We start from the raw sequence: 10,050 nt of genomic DNA, 5'->3' as shown, positions 1-10,050 counted from the left end.
CGAGTGTGTGTTTTGATTAAGAGCTGCAATCAGTCAATTTTGTACAGCTTGAGGCATTCTTTCTGTCAAATTCTGCACAAATTGCAAATTCAGAATACTTTTCCTAAGACTTAGCTATAGGCATGTCATATTATAAATGGCAAGCTGTGTGTCAGCGTTGGCTCAGGTGGTAGCACTGTTGCCTCAGGACTTTAGCCACAACTGTCAAGGCTGACACTCCAGTGCAGTATTGAGGGAGTGCTGCACTGTTGGAGGTGCCGCCTTTCAGGTCAGATCTTAAATAAAGGCCTTGCCTACCCTCCTGTGAAGAAGGGTCATACAGACTTGAAACGTCAACTCTGTTTTTCTCCCCACAAATGCTGTCAGACCTGCTGAATTTTTCCAGCATTTTCTGATTTTCTTTCAGATTTCCAGCATCCACAGTATTTTTCTTTTAGCCTTGTCTGCCCTCTCAGGTGAACATAAAAAATTCTGTTGCACTATTCCTAAGATCAAGGGAGTTACTGCTGGTGTCCTGCCCAATATTTATCCCTCAATTGACATCACAAAAACAGGTTATATGGCCATTATGACAATGTTATTTGCAGGAGCTTGCTGTACACAAATTGGCTCTTGCATTTCCTAAGTTAAACAGTGGCATGGCTACATTTCACAAAGTGCTTCATTGGCTGTAAAGGCTTTGGGATTCCCTGTAATTGTGAAAGGTGTGGTATAAATGCAAGTCTTTATTATTTTTCCTTTCTTTCAATCCCCGGCAGATTACAGATATTAGTTTGTGATGGCAACATAACCAAAGCAGAAGCATATGAAGAAGAAGCAGGATATAAGAAGAATGAAAAAAACAAAAAAACTATGTATGTTGGAAATCCAAAACAAAAACAGAATTACCTGGAAAAACTCAGCAGGTCTGGCAGCATCGGCGGAGAAGAAAAGAGTTGACGTTTCGAGTCCTCATGACCCTTCAACAGAACAGTTCTGTTGAAGGGTCATGAGGACTCGAAATGTCAACTCTTTTCTTCTCCGCCGATGCTGCCAGACCTGCTGAGTTTTTCCAGGTAATTCTGTTTTTGTATAAGAAGAATGACGGGCAGATTGTTGATGTGGACGGTGCAGAAACAGCAAACAGCAAGATGCAGATGATATCCTGATGTGCCAACTTGAAAGTCTAGAGCTTATTAAAAATAAATACCTATGATGATATTGTTTTCTACTATAGTCAACTCCTAGCAAGAGTTAAGGAGCAACGCAGGAAGCCAATTTTCAGTGATTATAGCATTGCCAGTAACAACAGGAATAACAGGAAATCTCACCTTTTGTGTTACTGACACCTTTCAGGTGAATGCCAGTGATATGCTCGACCAGTGTCTGTCATGACAAGGGCTACAATATCAAGGTTAACCTTATTGCTTATAATTTTTTCTTAAAATTATAGTGCTAATTTCTGGGTTTTGACACCAATCAACCAGTTTCTCACTTGCCAAATTGTATTAGACAGTTGATAAGGTGATTTGGCTGAGATGACAGATTGCCATATAATTTTTCAAGGACCCAAGTGGGAACAGTCTCAGAAAGATTTGAACAGTTTAGTTGTCGTGAAGCCCTGAGATTATAAACAAGTCTTCCACAGGAGCAATCTTTGTGCATAAATTAAAAGGTTTGACTTCTTCGAACATGTGAGCAGTTTTTGATGTAAAAAAAAAGTCACCTTTTTGTTTACCTCTTTCTCAGGATCAAGCCATAGTGTTTGCATTCTGCTTCAGTCTTTACTCATCGGAAAATTATAGCTTGCAAGTTTGATGGCTCTGTATCCACACAAGCCATCTTCTTACAAAATATAGCCAAAGTTATATACTCCTCTATTTTATCAATGGCCATTCTGGAATGGGGTTATATTTGATCTTTTTTCAGATAACAAAGGTTAGAGACTAAAATTCTGACTGTCAATCAACCAATGTGTCACAGAAATCTAGAACAACATTATTATGAAGATGGACATTGATCCTCACTGGATATTTGGCTCCATAACGTTGTGGTTTACAAGACCTAGGGTTAAATCTCTGATACTCCATTACATACTTTTACATTGCTTGCCACTTCTTTGTGGTACAATTTGTCCATAATTACACCACTGTGCCTATCTAGCAAATCCATTTCTTCAAAGAGCAGAGTGAAGCACTGGAGATGAAAACCATAAACACATTCAAGAATCAGTTAGAAAAGTGGATGCAATGAGTGTAACTCTTTCGAGTACAAACCCGTTTCCACCTGTTTCAGATGAAGTTACATTGTTTCATAGTTTGCCATTATGAGATTTGAACTCTTGATCTTGAGGTTACAAGCCCAGTACCATGACCACTTGGCTATTTAGGCCAAGATGCAATGAGTGTAGGTGCTTTACTCTGGATGGATGAATTAAGATGGACAAATTGCCCTTCTTCATCTGCACCAGGTTTACCAGATGCACCTATGATCCCAGGTTTGTCCCTCAGTTAAACTTATTTGATCTTATCCAGTTTGGCAGTAAAGAGATTACAATTATCCTAGTGCCCCTGGTCAGAGGGGAGGAATATTGGCCAGACTTCCTGCTCCTAATTACTATCCATAAAATCACTGCTGGAAGTATGTGTGTATAGATGTCAGGTGAGGACAAGATGGGACTTAGCTTAATTGTTTGCAATGCTCAATTAGCCTGTTGAAGCTCAGATGTTAGTAATAGCTGGTTGGGGAGGTACTGATGGGTGGCTGGTATCAGTGGGAGCATCACCGCGGGGACTGGGGTGTTTTGTTGACCCCTTTAATCACATTTTGATTTAAAGTTTGTAAGTTTCCTTTAAACTTTGTTCTTGGTTTTACAGCTGACCTGAATTAGGGGCTGTGCCTGATTTATCCCAATTTTGTTGATTTGGTTTTCATTTAAAAGATTATCAGTGGGAGCATACTCCAGTGAAGAGAAAACACTGAATAAAATTCTCATCCTTGTTTTCAAATTAATTGCCCACTTATGGGCCTCAATTGGCAGCAGGGAAGGAAGGCAATCCAAGAGCCTTCCCACCCCAGACTTAATCGGGCCAGTGGTGGGAAGGCGGCAGGGGCCCCATCCACCACCCTCCTTCCAATTAAATGCCCTCCCCACCTCCAAACTCGCCTTGGGGGAGGCCATTAAATTCTACCAGTGTTTCAGGTCTGGACTGGTAATTCTGTTTTCCTCCCCACAGATGATGCCAGACCCGTGGAGTATTTCCAGCATTTTCTGGTTCTGTTTCAGATTTCCAGCATCTGCAGCATTATGCTTTTGTACAGACCATTCCCCTTTATTGCACATATAACACTAGAATTATCTTTATTAAATGACATCTAGTCATTTGGTAGTACAGAACTTGAGTATTGCTGAAAAAAGAGACATGGCCAAGCTTTTTGTCATGCACTCATCAGGTCACCACAAGAATACCAATATAAGGGGAAAATAACAATTTATACTGTTTGAGAAGAGAGTGCTGATTGGTTGGCAAGTGGACTCTGATTGGTAGAGGCAATACACATTATGCCTGTTTCAGCTAAACAAAATAAGTGACAATTGGCAGTTAACTGTCAGTCACCATTAATTGGTGCATTCTCCATGGCAACGCCTTCACCAGTCAGAGTCCACTTGCTAACCAATCAGTACTCTCTTCTCGTATAGTATAAATTGTTGTTTTCCCCTTATATTGGTATTTTTGTGAAATGTCCTGATGAATACAAGACAAAAAGCTTCAACACGTCTCTTTTTTCCGCAATATATGACACCTGCAAGGCATGGACCCATTCATCCATTGCATCTAGATCTGCTTGTAATCTATCTTTTCTTGCGTTAGGCCCTGATAGTGACACAAATTTTTGCATCATCCATGAACTTGTGGACAGTTCTCCCAATGTCTTCATTCAGATCATTAATACAAATTGTTAAGAACAATGGCTTAAACACTGGTGTGTTAAGTTCCCATGCAGGAACACTGACATCAATTAATAATCTTATGCATGCAAAAAGGCAACCAATTTCTTATCCAACTCAAAGTCAACCCACTAATCCAACAAAACTATTTTATTAAATAGCTTATTGTGAGACAGCTGATCAATAGCTTTTACAAAGTCAAGGTATACAGGCCTGGAAATGCTATTACATCTCTCTAGAGTTATTAGAAATGGGCATCTAGTGTCCAGTATGGTGGCTGGTGTGTGTATGTGTATTCGATCCATTTCGAAAGTACACTGACTGCCATATTAGCATGCAGTGCCCATGCCTGAAAAATACTTTAAGTCCTTTGCATATGCATATCAGGAACCTAAAGCTTGAGGCCACTTTTGCAAAACTTGCTAGCAATGGCCTGCCAATATGTGATGTGTAGGCTGCGGCTAGTATTCTTAGGTGCCTGTCTGTTAAACCACCAGTACTTAAAGGGATGACTGGAGGCTGCCTCTGTAACTATAAGTTTTAATATATTTGCTTACCTTATTATGGAGTTGGTGGAGCAGGCATGCCCCTCCTGGCTCCAAATTAAACTCTCAGGCCACTGCAGGCCACTGCTTGGCCAACTCGCGATTACCTCCATATGCTTCACAAGACTCTCCTTAAGACCTTGGCAGGTGACTGAGCTGCTTGAATGAGATGCTTCTCAGGACTGGTGAGCTGGCTCTGGGGTTGTGACTGGCAACAGAAACTCTTTGGTAATAAATAAATGAGGTCAGCGGATTAATTTTCCATGGTCCTGCCAGGGGCTACATTGGCACATGCAGCCAGCACAATATTGGCATTGCACCCAGTTTCATGTTTGATCCAATTTTTAGGCCACAATGTCAATCAGGCTGCCTACATCCACTTACATGGTAACTTCCTCAAAAAGTCCAGTAAATTGGTGAGATATGATCTTTTCAGAAGCCATTTTGACAAAGTCTCACAGAAAGATTAGGGTGGTTTGAATGGTTTACCATTTTCCTTTCGTTTTAGTGATGAGTCTGTCTAGTACGGCGATCCAATTGACCCGAGTCAAAACATCTGCCATCTTTGAAAATCTAGCTCTCTTGTAATTTGCTACAGCCATTAAATTTTCAGCAACTTTGGTTTGGTTGATCAAGTTGAATCCAATAATATTGTGATCACTATTGCCCACGCACTCTCACATATCGAGGCTTGACATTGCATCAGGCTCATAGTTAACCCAATTACTCCTAATTTCTGCACTGACATGTCGTGTGAGGGAAAGAACAATTTATTATATCAACAAACCTTTCACCTGCTTTTCTCTTAATACTAGACTATCTTTGATGTTGGAGTTCAATAATTGTTGTTTGCTGGCTTATTTTGGGTTTTGTGGTGGACATTCCTAAAACACTTTTGACATTCCTTCCAGGTCTCACTTGCTTGGGACGTACCATTTCATTCCTAGGTAATTTCTACATTATTGTGCCTCCTTTTTGTTTGGGAGGCTTTAAAAAAAAAAGCAACCTGCTAAACAACCATCTCTCAGGTCTGAGAACCTCCCCAACAACATTCTCGTCCTTAAAAGCTTCACAATCTCGTTTTCCTGACCTTCTCTTTGTATTTGCCATCTTGTAGCTTGCAGGGTGTGTGACACTGAGTATTTTTCTCAGAGTTTAATGTCATTAATCATAGATTTTTAAATGAAATCACGTTAATATTCATAATTTATACTGAGCTCTGAGGGAAAAGAGCAAAACTACGCCTCTGCTCACATTATTCACAATTAGGAATGATTTTGTACCCAGGCTATCGGGACTACATGGTGAGAGAAAAATGAGTCTGAGCAGTTTAGAGTTTTCTGTGGTCTAGACACAATAAAGTTCTTGCATTTTAGATTATGATCTAGGCAAATGCAAAAGTTCTGTTACAGTTCCTATCAGTTAATGGATATCCAATTTAAACTCCACATTCCAATCAACTTGTATTCAATACACAGGCACCCATTCAGTATTTAGTTACTGACATGAATTAGTCTTAATACTTTAATCTATACAGTAAAAGCAAGTTCCAAAGTTAATGTTTCCCACCTACTGATGGTATTTATTAACTGGTTTGGGGAGATTGGCAGCAAGCTTTTGTTGCCAGATGTTGAAATCACACTGCTAGTTAAAGAACATTAGGGCAGAAAGCAGCATGCCAACATGAATGGCCAATTATAGACTGCTACAAATCTCTGTGCGACAATCAATGATTGCTCATAGAAAATGAGAAGTCTTTACTTTGAAACATACTTTCGCTGTATAAATTAAATATCTATTGGGCAATATTTGAGGAATGAATAAATATATATAGTTGTGTTGCTTTTTCAAACCTGAAATTTTTATTTTTTTGGAATAGAAAATATTTCTATAAATTTCACAGGCAAAGATTAATTCAATCTCTATTTCATGTGCTGACTGCCCTAATGTTCTATTTCCCAATTTCTATTTTATTTTAAACAACCTACATTATTTGCTTCCTGGAAATGACTGGGAAAAGGAAATGTTTTACTCGCTTCTATGGTTTGTCAATTAAGAAGCTGTATTGCGATGTAACATTTGGAACATGTATGAGTCAAGGTACCACAATCCATCAAAGGGTTAATAGGACAATAGGGCAACTTCAAATCCTTTTGGAAAGAGCAGGATACCACAGTTTGGGACTGCAATGCAAGGAATAGAAGTGCAGAAGTAATAATGCCATAAATCAATGGCATTAGCATCAGGAAAATCTTTACTTCCAGGAGCTGTTTTCACAGGTCATTAATCAGAGCCTGAGCGGAAGATTAAAATAACTGATTTCCAATGGTCTAGGCTCCATAAAGCGCGCACACACACACACACACAGAAACACACAATCTTTAAAGTTTTCTTCAGAATACACAACTTGGACCAAAAAAGGTCATTTCACTGGACTCTTTCAGATACTGTACATTGCAAATCTTGAAATATCCCTGCTAGTCACCATTGAAAATCTGTAACATTTTCAAATATATTTTTGTATAATTTGAAAAAGGACAATCTTATTTTGAAGTTGTGATATTTTCAACTTCTGAACAAAGAAACAAGTTTCAGAAGATACTCAGCACTGTAACATGACAAGTACTCTGGTTATAAATGACCGTCATATTATGTCTCTGGTGGGATCAGTTCTAATGCCCAGAATTGGGCATGCAAGAGCTAGGAAGTGGCATGAATTCCAATTTGTCTGCCTTTCTTCCCCCCCGACCACTGGATTCAGACATCATGCAATTTTCACACTTCGACATTTTCACACAAAATAGTCGAGAGCTTCATTAACATATTGGGCAGAATCGTCCATGGCTGCTGGTGTCGGGTGTGCTTGGCGGTGTGAGCGGACAATATGGCGAGAAGACCAAAAATCTGCTCCGCAATGTCATGAAGCCAGTTTGTGATCATCTGCTTAGCCCGTCGGTGGCAGGCCACATTCCCCACCATCAGACGTCGAGAACCTCATTGTAATACATCTGCATGTCATTATAAGGCCATCCTGCCAGAGTCATCCCCCTCCGTTGTATCGTCTCCCCACACCGGCGTGACTGCAGGCTGACTTATTTCACAACAGCATATATAAAACGTGCACTTGGCGGGCTGCACTTTGAGGGGAACTCGGAGGTGAGTACACAATAATGTTGCGCAGTTCTCGCCCGGTTCACCTGTTGGACTTCAAGGTTGAGGCATGTTGGAGGCATGGGGGCAAGGGCTGCCCTGCGGTTGAGACACATTGGCAGGGGTGGGGGGTGGGGGCAGATGAGGCAGGAATTCTCTGGAGGCTGCTAGATTTGGGGAGGAGTGAGGAGACACCATAGATCCTCACATTGCAGCTATGAACACTTGACTGCGGTCTGGCTTATGGCAGCGCACATAGCCTCTCTGATAATGCTCCTGTCATGGAGATGCAGTGGAGGCCCTAATAGTGGCGCGATTGCAGGAGGATGATGACGACATGCAGTGAGGACGCTCCATAGATCTACACATAGCCTCTGAGAATGTCTGACTTCTGTCTGGCCAAGGGCAGCTCGCTTGTGCTCTGTGATCAGGGCCATATCATAGGAACGCAGCTGTGAAACTTTAAAAGCATCTGATCCTTTGTCCACCTTCAGCACCTGACTCCTTCAGGACCACAGCATCACTGGTCACAGATGCTGAAGAGAAGGGACCAGCCCCACCTTAAAAGTGCAGAGAGCACACACACAATGACAGAACTCTGTGACGCCCGTCCACAACATTCTGCCAGCAATGACAAGCACCATCGAGGTGCAGGCATCACTAATATGTCCAGGAGTGAGATCAAGCTGCCCTGCACCCCTCTTGCATACACACTATTTGAGGCCAACCATATTGCCGGGGATGGAGTTCAGCCTGTGCAGCAGTGCAGGAGTGACGTTCTGGACCAAAGTCTCCATGGCTGCCGTCATCCTTCCAATGTTCACCTCGATGCGTTGGCATGCCGGCGCTATCCCCTCAGCCTGAAGATGGACAGTCTCCTCCATCGTGCCTTGTGATCTGAGGAGTGCAGCGGACATCCTTTCCTGATATTCCCGAGCTTGCCTTTGCAGCTCCAGCAACTGTGACATGACAGACTCCAGAGGATCATCATCTGACTTGGACTCAGCAAATTTCTGTCCTCCAGCAGTCCTCCGAATGCCGGGGACCTGGGAAGTTCCACCGAGGTGTGTGTCTCTGCACTGGTGGAGGATGTGGGTGAGCACAGTGCCTGGTCTTCAGGGAGGGTTTCTGCGGATTCCTCTTCTGAGTTGCCCTCAGTACTTAATTGAAGGCCCTGAGTCAGGGATTCTCTTCACAGTTTCCCAGATGTGCCTGCGAAAGCATGGGAATTTGTAGTTTTAAATAAATGAAGGAAGATTTGGAGTTCAAAGGGATCTCAGTCTGTTTACACATACCCAGATAAGCAAGGCTAAGGAATGTGTTTATTTTTCCCAAAGGTTACTGACAATAAAATGTAGCAACATGTAAGTTTTTATGTTATGATAAAGATACATTTCAATGACATATGGAACAATAGAATTCACATATTAAAGAGAGAGAGACATATAAAAAAGAAAAATTAAGGGCTATGCATGAGGAGAAGGCATTGTGAGATTTAACGGGAAAGCAGGACAATGCTCTGAATTACTTTTTCTTTTCTATTTCCCTTTCAACCTGTGGAGGGGAAATTGCACCATTCCTGGAGAAATTGCAATACCAGGTTGATGCGTGGAGTGGAATGGGCAAGCCCTTGTTCCATCACACTGTCCCAAAAAATCAATTTAATATTTGCCCCCCAGGTAGGGGATGTTTCAGATATTAAACTGATAAGAACAGATACTATACTTGATCTTAGCCAAAAGGCTGAGAAGCAATGTTGTTGTTGTCATTGTTTGTGTTTGTGTGGGATCTAACAGAACTGTGTGAAATAGCCGTAATGAAGCCTCCAATATTTTTGCATAAGCCTGCTGTCCACCGAAACTGAAGTTGGAGAAAAGTAATTTGGAATTCCACTGTCCAGAGTATTGTGTTAGTTTGCTGGATCGGTTTAAAATCTAAAATCTATTTTTGGACCATTGCCTTAAAGGGAGTGTAACTGGGAGTCAGGATAATTAGGAATTTTAGGAATTACTATAGTAGTAATTTGTAGCCCTATATACGTGCTTGAAATCTTTTCTTTTGTTAATAAATATTTTAATTTAGTGTTTTTAAAAAAATCTCTAAGTCTTGGTGGACTTATTACTTTTGAATTCAGGGCACATATCTCAAAATAAATACAAATTGCAAAACTATTGTGATAGCGTGATCAAGTTCCCTTTGTGGATTTGGTCTGCCTGGCACATATCATCTGCCATGTCACAACAACAATCACCAAATGGCATGTCAGTGTGACAAAACAGATGCCATATCAGAACAGTGTCACAATTAGCAAAACCAAGTAACCTTATTGCAACTAGAACACAGTCTAAGATGCAACACAAACAAAGCAACCCTAAACAGCATTCTGAAAATGTAGAGCAGCCTCCAGCAAAGATCACCATAACTAGA

At 41.1% G+C, this 10,050-nt stretch overlaps 1 non-coding gene across 1 annotated transcript; it reads right to left on the bottom strand.

Moving 5' to 3' along the window:
• Window positions 1-9,186: 9,186 nt before the first annotated feature.
• Window positions 9,187-9,378, bottom strand: LOC121292087. The gene has a single exon (XR_005946190.1). It is a non-coding gene; the product is annotated as a U2 spliceosomal RNA (small nuclear RNA).
• Between the last annotated feature and the right edge of the window lie 672 nt (window positions 9,379-10,050).

This window comes from Carcharodon carcharias, chromosome 19 (genome assembly GCF_017639515.1).
Source record: "Carcharodon carcharias isolate sCarCar2 chromosome 19, sCarCar2.pri, whole genome shotgun sequence".
NCBI classification, from domain to species: Eukaryota; Metazoa; Chordata; class Chondrichthyes; order Lamniformes; family Lamnidae; genus Carcharodon; species Carcharodon carcharias.
The sequence above is the reverse complement of the archived record's forward strand: the minus strand, read 5'-3'. Positions and strand labels throughout refer to the sequence as shown.